Source organism: Bos indicus, chromosome 1 (assembly GCF_029378745.1).
Source record: "Bos indicus isolate NIAB-ARS_2022 breed Sahiwal x Tharparkar chromosome 1, NIAB-ARS_B.indTharparkar_mat_pri_1.0, whole genome shotgun sequence".
Lineage (NCBI taxonomy): Eukaryota > Metazoa > Chordata > Mammalia > Artiodactyla > Bovidae > Bos > Bos indicus.
The window spans coordinates 100,059,927-100,076,006 of NC_091760.1; the positions used below are offsets into that span (position 1 = coordinate 100,059,927).

Sequence of the window (16,080 nt, forward strand, 5' to 3'; positions counted from 1 at the left end):
AGACTAGAGATCTCTTCAAGAAAATTAGAGATACCAAGGGGACATTTCATGCAAAGATGGGCTCGATAAAGGACAGAAATGGTATGGACCTAACAGAAGCAGGAGATATTAATAAGAGATGGTAAGAATACACAGAAGAACTGTGCAAAAAAGATCTTCACGACCCAGATAATCACGATGGTGTGATCACTCACCTAGAGCCAGACATCCTGGAATGTGAAGTCAAGTGGGCCTTAGAAAGCATCACTATGAACAAAGCTAGTGGAGGAGATGGAATTCCAGTTGAGCTATTTCAAATCCTGAAAGATGATGCTGTGAAAGTGCTGCACTCAATATGCCAGCAAATTTGGAAAACTCAGCAGTGGCCACAGGACTGGAAAAGGTCAGTTTTCATTCCAATCCCAAAGAAAGGCAATGCCAAAGAATGTTCAAACTACTGCACAATTGCACTCATCTCACACGCTAGTACAGTAATGCTCAAAATTCTCCAAGCCAGGCTTCAGCAATACGTGAACAGTGAACTTCCAGATGTTCAAGCTGGTTTTAGAAAAGGCAGAGGAACCAGAGATCAAATTGCCAACATCCGCTGGATCGTGAAAAAAGGAAGAGAGTTCCAGAAAAACATCTATTTCTGCTTTATTGACTATGCCAAAGCCTTTGACTGTGTGGATCACAATAAACTGTGGAAAATTCTGAAAGAGATGGGAATACCAGACCACCTGACCTGCCTGAGAAAGCTATATGCAGGTCAGGAAGCAACAGTTAGAACTGGACATGGAACAACAGACTGGTTCCAATAAGGAAAAGGAGTACGTGTCTCCTTTTACATATACTCTAGAGGAGTATATGTCGCTAGAAATCTAAAGAATACCCAGGTGTAATGCTGCTTCTCAATTCTTTGCCCGTGGAAGGAGTAGAAGAAGTAACAGTAACCTTATCGCATGATCATTTACTAACACTTATGCACACCCTGAAAGGCTGAGAAATGAGGTAAAATACCGGGTGAAGTTTTACGGTGTGCCAATGTAAAAAAAAAATTTTTTTACAGAAAGATTTTCAGAACATTCAAATCCAGTTTTAAACATGTCTTGATAATGTACAGTCAGAAGTGTAAATACAATTTTGTAACATGATGAAATAGGGTATTGTCACCCTGCTTATTTAACTTATATGCAGAGTACATCATGAGAGACGCTGGGCTGGAAGAAGCACAAGCTGGAATCAAGATTGCCGGGAGAAATATCAATAACCTCAGATATACAGATGACACCACCCTTATGGCAGAAAGTGAAGAGGAACTAAAAAGCATCTTGATGAAAGTGAAAGAGGAGAGTGAAAAAGTTGGCTTAAAGCTCAACATTCAGAAAACTAAGATCATGGTATCTGATCCCATCACTTCATGGGAAACAGATGGGGAAACAGTGGAAACAGTGTCAGACTTTATTTTTTTGGGCTCCAAAATCACTGCAGATGGTGACTGCAGCCAAGAAATTAAAAGATGCTTACTCCTTGGAAGGAAAGTTATGACCAACCTAGATAGCATATTGAAAAGCAGAGACATTACTTTGCCAACAAAGTCCATCTAGTCAAGGCTATGGTTTTTCCAGTGGTCATGTATGGATGTGACAGTTGGACTGTGAAGAAAGGTGAGCGCTGAAGAGTTGATGCTTTTGAACTGTGGTGTTGGAGAAGACTCTTGAGTCCCTTGGACTGCAAGGAGATCCAACCAGTCCATTCTAAAGGAGATCAGTCCTGGGTATACTTTGGAAGGATTGATGTTGAAGCAGAAACTCCAATACTTTGGCCACCTCATGCGAAGAGTTGACTCATTGGAAAAGACTCTGGTGCTGGGAGGGATTAAGGGCAGAAAGAGAAGGGGACGGCAGAGGATGAGATGGCTGGATGGCATCACTGACTCGGTGAACTTGAGTTTGAGTGAACTCCGGGAGTTGGTGATGGACAGGGAGGCCTGGCGTGCTGCAATTCATGGGGTCACAAAGAGTCGGACACGACTGAGCGACTGAACTGAACATGAGTGTTATATTTTAAGCTAATAAAAAGCCTTCCTTCATATAAAAGCAAAACCCATTGCCAACCAATAAATATTTCAGGAAGTATGGCCAACTCTATTGCATTTGTAGACATTTTTGTTTACTAATGTATATGAGTGTGTGTTTTGGTTGCTCAGTCATGTCCCAGTTCTTTGTGACCCCACAGACTGTAGTCCACCAGGCTCCTCTGTCCGTGGAATTCTCCAGGCAAGAATACTGGAGTGGATAGACATTCCCTTCTCCAGGACTAATGTATGTACCATGAGATAATAGTAATAGCTGACATATGACATATGGCTTATGACAAGTCATGTGCATTCTGTGTCTTGGCTTCCTCATTCATTACATGAAGATATCAATCCCTACTCTGCACACTTATTAAAGAAAGAAATGAGACCATGTGTATGTTTGAAGCACTCATTTTATGCTGAAAGTTATACTAGTAAAGGACACTAGAAAATTATTAGAAAATATGTTTCCTAGGCTTGTATAATTGCTAAGTCAAGCAAGAGATTGTAGAGACAAAATGAGCATTTTATCATTAGTGCTGGCCCACTGAATGCAGCACCATTACCCAGTCATTCAGCCAAGACTGACAGAGGTATCAGGAAGATACCAAAATTTATAAGGACTGGCTCTTGTCTTCAAGGAACTCACATCATTGTGCAACACTGCATGATCTATTACAGTGCTTCTCATCTTTTTAAGAAAAGAGATACTTTTAAGAATCAGGTGAAGGGTAAATCATCTCCTCAAGAAATGCATGCATGGGGAACAGAACATTATATTCCCTGGGCAGGGTATTTGCTGGCCTCACATTAGGAATCCCTGATCTACAGCAGATGGTCCATTTCAGAAAGAAGTGTTCGATGGACCCACAGCTCTGCAACATTGCCTTACTAGGGGAAAGAAATGTCTAAACCTATCATGTCCCATCAAGCTTTTAGAGGATTCCTGGAAAGACCAGCCATATGTTTGTGAGACAGGGCTCTTCCCAGGGGAGTGAGCAGCAGGACACTGATTTACATGTTCTGCTAGAGAATTAGAAATTCTAATAAATTAGAAAATCTCTAGCAGAAGCAAGTGATATCAGGAAACTCCTTAATAAAGATTTAATGAACACTCCTCTGGAAACAGACATCTGATCTATAGTTAAGTGATTTTTCCTTCTTTTGAAGGCAAGATCATGTGCAAGCAAAATGAGCTCTGCTAGCCTGATCCAGCTATTGTGATCCCACCTACTCCACCCTTGGTCCCTGGCCCCCTTCACCTCTGCTGCTTCTGACTCCTGAGTGGTTCCCCCCCACCCCACCTCCTGCCCCGAGGAGAGGGGAAGATTTCCTTTCCCCTTCTATCAAGTAGGTATACTCTCTGGATCTGTTCCTGACCTTCTCCCGTGTAATGCTATTCTTGTTCCTGCTGGTGAATGTCTCAAAACAAAAAAGTACTTTAACTATTGTTCCTATTCATATTATTCCCAAATAAGTAAAATTCTAGCTCTAGCTTTATTTTTATCTTCATTTCCAGTGTGCATTGCAAGTCATTCTTGGGATATTTAGTCTTTGACTCCTGCCAGCATTTCAAATTCAAGGTGGCTCAAATAGGAATCTTTGTCTTATCAATCAAACCCACCCTTTTTAAAAATGTCAGTGTCAAAGTCTTTGATGCTTCCCCATCTCTTTTCCCCTTATGTTCAACCATACTGCATCCCTGACACCTCCTAGCCATCAACCCATGATCACTCCCCTGACCATGGTGGCAGTTCTTCCTTTTAATGTATTCCTAAGGACTCCACCAAGAACCCTCAGCCATTCTCTGAATTCCGGGCTACAGTCCTCCTCATTCCAACAACTGCATATCCTCCTGATGAACTGTCTTGATGTGCTGTTACAAACAGGTATTCCTGTATTTATAAAACCTTGGAATCACCCTTATGCCTGGAGACTAAACTCCCAAATCTTTAGTCTTGAATATAACTCACTTCTGTGCTATGCCAGCATTCCCTTCTATCCATTACTCTCCTTCCTGGATCCTGCATTTCTAGTGAGAATCCCTCTTGCAATACATATCCCAGAATTTCCCTCCTGTTTCTGGTTTGTGTAGTTTTCTTTCTGGAACAACTTTAACCTGGTTCCATATGTTCAAATCCTAACCACTTATCAGGGTTCCTAACCACTTCCTTTTCTTTTATGAATACCCTCCTAGTTCTTCAGTTAAAACATCTATTTCCCCTTTCTCTGAAATCTTGGCACATTTTATCTCTACCTCTCCAACAGCATGTACGCTGCTTCCTTCTATTACAGACAATTCTCTACATGTGTTCTCTCTTCTCCGAGGCTTTTGGAAGGCACAATAGAAGTACTTTCATCTTTTATATCTTAGGATAATCAGAATAAGCACCTAATGCATCCCACATACTAGGTGCCCAATAAATATCTGTGGAATGAATATAGCATGGGATCTCAAGGTCTACACAGCGGCTTTAGAAGGAACAGCAAGAGTAGTGCGGCTTCTGCGTTCTTGAGGCTGATTTAATTTGAGCCCACAGGTAGTAGCTCATTTCCATTTTTTACTGCCTTTGATAAAGTGTTTCCTTATTGAGTCTGAGACTGTCTTTCCAGCCTGACAGAGTGGCACTGTCACCAATGCTGGCATAGTGCGATGGCTGGACACGGGGTGCATTAACACACAAGTATACCACCTTGAAAAATCACAAAAGGTGATACCCAAATGTTACTGTATTAACATTTGTCTACAAAATGCCAGGGTCCCACCATTAATCATAACAATCCATGCATTCTAAAATGTATTACTCTCACACGGAACATCACTTTGTAGATTATTTTCAAGCTATTGAATAAAATACTTTCTTCGTAAAAACAAGGGGCTACAGTACCAGACTAATAATGGACTGTGTTTTGGTGCTAGGAAAGGCAAAGGCAGCTGAGCTGTGGATAAACTATGTTAATTCTTGCATTTCTCCTCCTATTGCTATTGGTCAGGTAGGTTGTGGACACATGTATGAGTATCTTACTTCAGAAAAAACCTCACTGAAACAGGTTAGAGAACTAAATCATTTTATAACTGAGGTATGAGGAATCACAGAACCCAAAGCTAGAACAATAAAAAAAAGATAGTATTATTTATATTATTTATAGAGAGGTTGATTATTCATATATGTAACATTTCTTTTTTGATAACCTAATTATTTGAAATTTTTAAAAAGTGTTTTCATATTTTGAGTTGAGAAAGCAAGGGAGGTGTTCTTAAGAAGGTGAGATAAATAGCTGAAGAAGGTCCTTTCTCCAGTAAGAAACAGCCATGGGACTTAACTACGGAGAAACGTCTACTGCAAAGAATACTTGAAATTATCACAATACTTTTTTGTTAATCAGCTATATCCTAGTACAAAATAAAAAGTTGTGTTTTTTTTTTTAAAAGAACACTGTCTTGAAGCCCTCTGGCCTATTAATTCTCAGATTTTTGCATGAAAATTTTTTAATTGAGGGAACTAAATTTAGGTTTGCTATATTTTTACTTTACCAAGTACGTATATTGGGATGGGGCAAAAAAATTCACAACAATAATGAATCACATAAAAGAGCAAACATTTCCAAATGAAAATAAGACAGTCACTTATAGTGTATATACTTAAATTCATGAAGGTTTCTCTTCCCCCATGAGAAGGTATTGAGTGGTTGGAAACCACTACTCTAATTTTGGTTAGTTCTAGCTCACTTGATGAAATTTGGAACAAGAAAGTTGATGTTTCTAGATCTGTGGTTTCTGATTAAGAGACAGGTTTAACCTAGATCTGCAGAAATGAAACTGGGAAATTTTTCAAAGAATTTGTCACATACAGAAAAAAAAAAGAGAGAGAGTCATTACTTGTGAAACAATATATATTTAAACAACCCATAATTTAGCAAGCTTCATCAACTGTAACATGCATGGTGTTCCTTCTTATCCCCAATTTTAACTTTTCTGAAATTGGAATGATTCTTTTAATCAATGTTCAATGAAACCACCTAGTCCTCAGACAGAGAGGCAAGTTGCCATTACCTGTATAAGCATCATAGCCTGGAAAATGTGAACTTTAGGCTATTTGTTTGCCCTTGCTCTCTAAGCTGACTTATTTTGACTGATGTTGGCTCCCATAATTAAATTCTTGCTTCACGTTGGATCTAGAATTGCCCTCAAAAGGACTATAGTATGATGGCAGTCCTAGAAAGAAAGAGAACCACATATACAGAAGAGAATAAAAAGGAGAATGCTGCTGCTGCTGCTGCTAAATCACTTCAGTTGTGTCCGACTCTGTGACCCCATAGATGGCAGCCCACCAGGCTCCCCGTCCCTGGGATTCTCCAAGCAAGAACACTGGAGTGGGTTGCCATTTTCTTCTCCAATGCAAGAAAGTGAAAAGTGAAAAGTGAAAGTGAAGTCACTCAGTCATGTCCGACTCTTAGCGACCCCATGGATTGCAGCCTAACAGGCTCCTCTGTCCATGGGATTTTCCAAGCAAGAGTACTGGAGTGGGGTGCCATTGCCTTCTCCGAGTGAAGGACTAGGACTACTGAAGTGAAGTCGCTCAGTCGTGTTTGACTCTTTGCAATCCTATAAACTGTAATCTGCCAGGCTCCTCTGTTCATGGGATTTTCCAGGCAAGAAACTACAGTGGGTTGCCATTTCCTTCTCCAGGGGACCTTTCTGACCCAGGGATCCTATCTGGGTCTCCCGCACTACAGGAAGACTCTTTACTGTCTGAGCCACCAGAGAAGCCTAAGGACTAATGCTCAGGTGCTAAGCTGTCAAAATCATCCTGATAACTTTCAAAAATAGCTATATACTCATGTGGAGTGTAGGGGTATGGTGACGGACTAATCAAATCATCAAACGGAAATGTAGAGAACACATCACTATTTGAAATGTCTTAGGATTACACTTCAATCACAAAAGCACTAAAAGTTTTTGATCAGAAAATGCATTATGTAAAGTATCATGTCATACGCATGATAAATAATGGCCCAGTGTTAATTCAGAAGGATGACAAGAAGCCTTAGATTTAAACTCTGCTTATTAAGGGAACAATATACTATGGAATGAATAAATATATTCCATTGTGTTATTTTTAAAAAGACATGTACACCTTTTTCCTTTTTAAATATCCCTTCTAAAAAAACAGGTGTTATTAAATTGAGATATATATTAAAACCAAGAGGTCAGAAGCAAGGAAATAAGAGAAACAAAGAGGTTTAATTTTCTAATTGCAACATCTATGAAATTATGATATCAATGATTTCATCTTTTCATCTTTTTCTTTCTTTTGCTTCTCCCTTCAGCTATTCGGCCCACTGGGACACTTTTCGATAGTCTCTTAGATTTTTCTGTAAGAAATATATTTATGTTCTTTTTCCTGTTCTGTTGAATCAAGAGAAAAAAAAAAAAAAGAAAGCCCATCAAATATCTCTCCAACAAGGGGGAAATGGCCAGGCAAATCAAAGGACCAGAGCTAGGGAGAGAGAAAACCTATAGAGATTTAATTTACCATAAAAAATTATAAAAGGCTTGGAAGTGGACTAGGATATTTACTGGGTGTCTTCAGTGAAAAATTATGTATTATCTAGAACATACCCTTCCAAGTTATCTAACTGTGGGTTTGGACCTTTCATTGTCTTTGAACAATTTTACAACTCTCTAAATTACAGAGAATTGATAGTGATGCAAATGATTCTTGTCTATAAAAATGCATAGTGTATATGGATGGTTAGAATGCAACTAATTGCATATTGTCCTGTGGTAGTGACCGGTTTTGCATCTATTAAGCAAATACATTTCAGTAGTCCTGATAGACTTATGTATTCATTTGCTTCCTGGATTTTCTCATGAATTGTTTTTAACATGTTACTGGATCTCTTACTAATTAATAAGCTAAATAAAATCTTTGACATTTGTTCATTTTATATTTGGATGAAAATCAAGATTATAATCTTAAAAAGATTATAAATAAGATTAAAAAATAAAGAAAAAAGGTAATTTTTCTTTATTTTTTAAAATCCTTAAAGTTAGAATTTTTTCTTTCAAAAAATGTTTATTTTCATGGGATACCCCAATAAGCAGAATAGGAAGGAACTGTGATATTAGACTTTAATTACTGACTATTCCTTAATTATTGGTTGAATTAGTATTATACCTGTGGTATCCCAAAGTGATTTCATAGAACTCTGAGTTTCATAGAACTCTGTGGAATTACTGATTATATAGCAGCCAGCACTGAGTCGCTCTCCTATAGTTTTAAAGTTCTTGAGTATTTTGCATGCATCCCAGATGAAGGTTAGGCCTGCAAAAGACAATGGAGATCTGCTCATTTAGGGACTAACTAGTTCGGGTAATGCTGAGAAATAATTAAAGGTACCAAAACTTCCCAGAATTTATAAAGTGCTTTGATACATATTAATATAATTAATATATAGTCCTCAGGCTAATTGGAATGAAGATGAACAGTGACTGAGAAGATTGGCTTTCTCTGATAGCAGCTAAGGCTTCCAAGGAGCTTTTGGGTTTTCTCAGTAATCTCCCTGGGCCACAATATCATCGATCTAGTAAGAAGCAGGGGCCATAAACTTTCAGGAATATTTCACAACAAAGATAACCTCTTGGGAAATTGTTTTGACTCGGTGAATAAATTCTGAATAAATAAATCTCTGGCCAAAACTTTTCCTACTTTAGGCCCTAAGAAATTTCTAAAATTAAAAGCCAAAATATTGTTTACTCTGTATCCTTCAAAAAGTTAGGAAAATGTGGCCCAAAAGAACTCTTGGCAATGATAAAAATATTACCTATGTTTCCTTGTCCAACAAGATAGCCATTTGACACTTGTAATTATTGGGTTCTTGTAATGTGGTTAGTGCAACAGAGGAATAAGAATTTTAATTTAATTGATTTAAATAGTTACATGTAGCTAGTAGTTACTGAAGGACAGGGAAGCCTGGTGTGCTGCAGTCTATGAGGGTGTAAAAAGACAGACACATATTTGAGCCACTGAACAACAACAAGTGGTTACCATATTTGCAAGTGTAGAGCTAGAAGTAGGCGAAACACATTTACTCTCCATAATCTGACCGTGATACAAGTGCTTGAAACAAAAACAGAAAAATCAGCAGGGACCTCACAAAACATGTTTCTTTAAAAATATACTCCCTTTCTTCAGATCTTAACTCATAAGGAGGCTCCATTTGGAATTCAAAAACGTTTGGTTACTGCTGGTGATTACTGAGGAAAACAAAGTCAATATCAACAAAAACTCGTGAGCTGGCAGGTGCTTAGTCCTCCTAGATATATGATTTGGGCTTTCCATAAAATGGTAATGAATAATTCTGTTTGGCACAATTGGGAGAGACTTTGTACTTGCCAACAACCAACTTCCTCTGGAATACTGTCAGGAAAGCTAAACAAGTGACATGCGAGCCCCACAGCAAAATTCAGTGAATAGTTTCAGAGAGATAGGTTAAAAAGTCCTCACCATGATTGATGGTCAATCATGGTCACGCGTGGCCCAAGGCCACTGTGGAACTAAGCCAGACATTAATGGTCTTAGCTTACCCATTAATGTTTTAAGAAATGCTTGTGCTCTCTCTCACTCTCTTCCCTAGCCTGAAGGCTTAGCTGTTTACAAGACTATAGAACATTTCTGCCAGAAACACTTTGCCCAGACCCTCATGTTATAGATGAGGAAACAAAGTCATTTGTATTGAACATCTTGTACACAAACAATATTTAATGAGTTACGATAGATACTTAAAGAAAAAGCCAAAACTTCCAATGTGAATACTGAATTTCATTCACTCGTTCAATAAATACCTGTCCTTGACAGCTACATGTCACACCCTACATTAGTTGCTAGGAATGTAGATGAGAACAGAGAGACACAAGAGAGGCCTTTGTGGTATTTGCCTTCTTGTGTTAGTTCTACATTGTTTAAAGAGATATTCAGTTTTTTTCAGATTTCAGGTTTTTTCTATTCTCCATAAAAAAATATTGGATTTTCTATTTTTTCAATATTAAAATATTGCTTGTGTAATAAAGCTTTTAAAAGTTGAATATGTCTCTAGAAATCTAAATAATACCCAGGTGTAAGGCTGCTTCTCAATTATTTGCCAGTGGAAGGAGTAGAAGAAGTAGCAGTAACCTCATCGCGTGGTCGTTTACTAACACTTAAGTACACTCTGAAAGGCTGAGAAATGAGGTGAAATACCCGGAGAATTTTTACAGTGTGCCAACCTAAAAAAAAAATTTTACAGAAAGATTATCAGAACATTCAAATCCAGTTTTAAACTTGTCTTGATAATGTACAGTCAGAAGTGTAAGTACAATTTTGTAATGTGATGAAAAAGGAAAAGGAGTATGTCAAGGCTGTATATTGTTACCCTGCTTATTTAACTTATATGCAGAGTTCATCCTGAGAAATTCTGGGCTGCAGGAAGCACAAGGTGGAATCAAGATTGCCGGGAGAAATATCAATAACCTCCGATATGCAGATGACACCACCCTTATGGCAGAAAGTGAAGAGGAACTAAAAAGCCTCTCGATGAAGGTGAAAGAGGAGAGTGAAAAGGTTGGCTTAAAACTCAACATTCAGAAAACTAAGATCATGGCATCCAGTCCCATCACTTCATGGGAAATAGATGGGGAAACAGGGGAAACAGTGACAGACTTTATTTTTCTGGGCTCTAAAGTCACTGCAGATGGTGACTGCAGCCATGAAATTAAAAGACACTTACTCCTTGGAAGGAAAGTTATGACCAACCTAGATAGCATATTGAAAAGCAGAGACATTACTTTGCCAACAAAGTCCATCTAGTCAAGGCTATGGTTTTTCCAGTGGTCATGTATGGATGTGAGAGTTGGACTCTAAAGAAAGCTGAAAGCTGAAGAATTGATGCTTTTGAACTGTGGTGTTGGAGAAGACTCTTGAGAGTCCCTTGAACTGCAAGGAGATCCAACCAGTCCATCCTAAAAGAGATCAGTCCTTAGTATTCATTGGAAGGACTGATGTTGAAGCTGAAATTCCAATACTTTGGCCACCTGATGCGAAGAACTGACTCACTGGAAAAGACCCTGATGCTGGGAAAGATTGAGGGCGGGAGGAGAAGGGGACGACAGAGGATGAGATGGTTGGATGGCATCACCGACTCAATGGACATGGGTTTGGGTGGACTCCGGGAGTTGGTGATGGACAGGGAGGCCTGGCTTGCTGCGATTCATGGGGTCGCAAAGAGTCGGACACGACTGAGTGACTGAACTGATCTTCTAACAGAGAACAGTAGTGGTTAGGGCTCTTGATCAGACACACAGAAGAATCTCAGATATTCAGTATATTTGCATGTTTTTAAAATTATATTTGGGTTATAATTACAGTGTTTCCAACTCCCCTTTCTCCCTTCCTTCTTCCTTTCCTTCATTCCCTCCTCCCTCTCTCTTTTCTTTCCTTTTTTCTTTTTTTTGATTCTCTGTCTCTCCCCATGATAATGGAGCCCTACAGCTATTGTTAATTTGCTCCCCTAGCTTTACCCTCTCGCCTTATTTTAAGAGATCATGGGTGAGGTTTGGGGACATCTGAACTATCCTGAGGTGAAATGCATAGGTTCTCTTTGCCTCAGGGTCTGTTAAGGCCATACAAGTCTACTTCTTTATCCTGGCTAATAATTATAATATTCCCAAGATCAGCTTGCCCTTTTAGTAATATGGTTTAGGCTCATGGAATTCTGACACCAAATGAATAAGGCAAGATGTTAATATATTAGATCAAGTCTTGTGAAATTACCATTTTTATAAGTGAAAGTGGTTAGGTATCAGCAATTTCATATGCTTCCAACTACACTTTACTGAGCATCTATTGTGTCCCAGGCTAAATATTAAAACATTAACAGATTGTTTTGTTATTTAGTATTTCATACAGTTGTTTCACTGTTTTCAGAGGTCACAATATCTCATATTTTTAATAGGCATCCTCATTAAGAAATCTGGGGAAACAGTTATTATGATTTCCTCTTAGAAGTCTTTTCTCTTTATCTTTTGCTGGAAATGCTAGAAACTGACAGAGGAACACTCCAACCAATACAAAACACTAACCTAAATTAGGTGGCTCTTTCTTTAGAAGAAAAAACACAAAATCCTTGTGGCTCACACCCACTGTACCCTGAGGAAATTGTTATATGCCTTATTTTTTTTTTAAACATCAGTTGTAAAAAGTACTTTTTTTATTTTTTAAATTTTTATTGGAGTATAGTTGATTTATCATGTTGTGTTACTTTCTGCTGTACAACAAAGTGAATCAGTTATACAGACCTATAAGGGAAAACATTCTAAATAAGGGCAGATACATACATTACTTTAAGAAACACCTGGAGTAACAGGCAAATTTGGCCTTGGAATATGGAATGAAGCAGGGCAAAGACTAATAGAATTTTGCCAAAAAAATACACAGGTCATAACAAACACTCTCTTCCAACAACACAAGAGAAGACTCTACACATGGACATCACCAGATGGTCAACATCGAAATCAGATTGATTATATTCTTTGCAGCCAAAGATGGAGAAGCTCTATACAGTCAGCAAAAACAAGACCAGGAGCTGACTGTGGCTCAGACCATGAACTCCTTATTGCCAAATTCAGACTGAAATTGAAGAAAGTAGGGAAAACCACTAGACCATTCAGGTATGACCTAAATAAAATCCCTTATGATTATACAGTGGAAGTGAGAAATAGATTTAAGGGCCTAGATCTGATAGATAGAGTGCCTGATGAACTATGGACTGAGGTTCGTGACATTGTACAGGAGACAGGGATCAAGACCATCCCCATGGAAAAGAAATGCAAAAAAGCAAAATGGCTGTCTGGGGAGGCCTTACAAATAGCTGTGAAAAGAGAAGCGAAAAGCAAAGGAGAAAAGGAAAGATATAAACATCTGAATGCAGAGTTCCAAAGAATAGCAAGAAGAGATAAGAAAGCCTTCTTCAGCAATAAATGCAAAGAAATAGAGGAAAACAACAGAATGGGAAAGACTAGAGATCTCTTCAAGAAAATCAGAGATACCAAAGGAACATTTCATGCAAAGATGGGCTCGATAAAGGAAAGAAATGGTATGGACCTAACAGAAGCAGAAGATATTAAGAAGAGGTGGCAAGAATACACAGAAGAACTGTACAAAAAAGATCTTCATGACCCAGATAATCACAATGATGTGATCCTCACCTAGAGCCAGACATCCTGGAATGTGAAGTCAAGTGGGCCTTAGAAAGCATCACTATGAACGAAGCTAGTGGAGGTGATAGGATTCCAGTTGAGCTATCCCAAATCCTGAAAGATGATGCTGTGAAAGTGCTGCACTCAATATGCTAGCAAATTTGGAAAACTCAGCAGTGGCCACAGGAGTTGAAAAGGTCAGTTTTCATCCTAATCCCAAAGAAAGGCAATGCCAAAGTATGCTCAAACTACCGCACAATTGCACTCATCTCACACGCTAGTAAAGTAATGCTCAAAATTCTCCAAGCCAGGCTTCAGCAATATGTGAACCGAGAACTTCCTGATGTTCAAGCTGGTTTTAGAAAAGGCAGAGGAACCAGAGATCAAATTGCCAACATCCGCTGGATCATGGAAAAAGCAAGAGAGTTCCAGAAAAACATCTACTTCTGCTTTATTGACTATGCCAAAGCCTTTGACCGTGTGGATCACAATAAACTGTGGGAAATTCTGAAAGAGATGGGAATACCAGACCACCTGATCTGCCTCTTGAGAAATTTGTATGCAGGTCAGGAAGCATCAGTTAGAACTGGACATGGAACAACAGACTGGTTCCAAATAGGAAAAGGGGTACGTCAAGGTTGTATATTGTCACCCTGTTTATTTAACTTATATGCAGAGTACATCATGGGAAACGCTGGACTGGAAGAAACACAAGCTGGAATCAAGATTGCCGGGAGAAATACCAATAACCTCAGATATGCAGATGACACCACCCTTATGGCAGAAAGTGAAGAGGAACTCAAAAGTCTCTTGATGAAAGTGAAAGAGGAGAGTGAAAAAGTTGGCTTAAAACTCAACATTCAGAAAACGAAGATCATGGCATCTGGTCCCATCACTTCATGGGAAATAGATGGGGAAAGAGTGGAAACAGTGTCAGACTTTATTCTTTTTGGGCTCCAAAATCACTGCAGAGGTGACTGCAGCCATGAAATTAATAGATGCTTACTCCTTGGAAGGAAAGTTATAACCAACCTAGATAGCATATTCAAAAGCAGAGACATTACTTTGCCAACAAAGGTCCATCTAGTCAAGCTATGGTTTTTCCTGTTGTCATGTATGGATGTGAGAGTTGGACTGTGAAGAAGGCTGAGCGCTGAAGAATTGATGCTTTTGAACTGTGGTGTTGGAGAAGACTCTTGAGAGTCCCTTGGACTGCAAGGAGATCCAATCAGTCCATTCTGAAGGAGATCAGCCCTGGGATTTCTTTAGAAGGAATGATGCTAAAGCTGAAACTCCAGTACTCTGGCCACCTCATGCGAAGAGTTGACTCATTGGAAAAGACTCTGATGCTGGGAGGGATTGGGGGCAGGAGGAGAAGGGGACGACAGAGGATGAGATAGCTGGATGGCATCACTGACTTGATGGACGTGAGTCTCAGTGAACTCCAGGAGTTGGTGATGGACAGGGAGGCCTGGCATGCTGTGATTCATGGGGTCGCAAAGAGTTGGACCCGACTGAACGACTGATCTGATCTGATCTAATCTGATAGACCGTGGGGAAAGTGAAAGTGAGAAAGAACATGTAAAAATTTTTCACTGCTTTGTTTATACACTTAAAACTTAAAATATAAAATTTTCCTGATATTGACTAATGTTGTATTAATGCTATTTGAAAATATCCACCTGATAACTCTATTTATAAACCTGCCACACACCGTAACAGGGGATTTCTAAAAGTGCTTTGGTTTCCTCTTCCTGTTCATCACTGTGAATGACTGAAAAAGCAACTTGTAATTTTTCTTGCTGAGTGTGGGCAAATAAGTGAAACTGTATGCAGATATATGGGCTATATGAAAGTATCCTGGTTTCACTTCCTGTAATTTTCAGAACAATATTTACAATATAGTAACAGCTTTAGGAAGTGTGTAGAAAGACGAATCAAGGAAATCAGCCAATGAAATGTTGCAAAGGCAAAAACATAAAAATAGAGATGGCTAGGGTACTTCTCCACAAGGCAGAGTTAAATCATTCCAAATGGTAACCAATGTGTCTTATTTTCAGAGATCTGTAGAGATGTATCAATAGATTTAATTCTTTTTTTTTTTTTAATGTCTTCCAAGTTTAATAGTCTTCACTGACAGGAAATTGTCCCTAGCACTCTCCTTGCATGGCAGCTTAAGGCTTTCCCCATCATTGTACAGTTAGATGGAGGGATTTATCTCATGGTTCTGATATTGTGAGAACGAGCACTGACCAGCACCCTCTGATGGTGCAGCTGTCTTCCTCTGGGTTAACAATTGAAGGATCCAGAAGAGTCTGGAGAAATGGAGGCAAGGATATTGGCTTTTCATTGTGTTACCTTGCGTGCGGGCTGCCTCTTACACATCTTAAGATTTATAAAATGTGAAAGCTAGCTGTATCAGAGAAATTTCAGAGAATATTTTTATGACTCTAAGGTATCTGTCAGAGTCTATCTTGCAGATGAGACATCTATAAGTAAATTGGAATAAAATGAAATAGGTCTCTCAACTTAGCTTTTTAAAAATTCAGCTAATTGGCCTTGCAGAGAATGACTGAATGGTGGGCAACCTGAGCCTCATAGATTTTAGCCTGTAACAGAGCTATAGAACTATAATTTTAAATATACAGTTTTATAGGCCCAAGGAGAAAAAACAATGAAAGGCAGAGCTCAAGTCAAGAGAAGTGGGTAAGAGGCCACCCAAATAGAATGGGAAACACTGCCTGCTTTCTCATTTCTAGGATTGCTTGAGAGTTTACATATAGCT

The 16,080-nt window shown here is 38.9% G+C and overlaps 1 protein-coding gene across 3 annotated transcripts in view; it reads right to left on the reverse strand.

The window, feature by feature from the left end:
- The window catches only part of SERPINI1 (serpin family I member 1), an 83,145-nt gene that overhangs the window by 34,168 nt on the left and 32,897 nt on the right, over window positions 1–16,080 (reverse strand). The window contains exon 1 of one of the 3 annotated variants that reach the window (XM_019959909.2): window positions 8,242–8,348. The exons of the other annotated variants lie outside the window; for them this stretch is intronic. The gene's annotated coding sequence lies outside the window, so the exon portion shown is untranslated. Of the gene's footprint in view, window positions 1–8,241; window positions 8,349–16,080 lie in introns of those variants that run through there. 3 annotated transcript variants of the gene reach the window in all.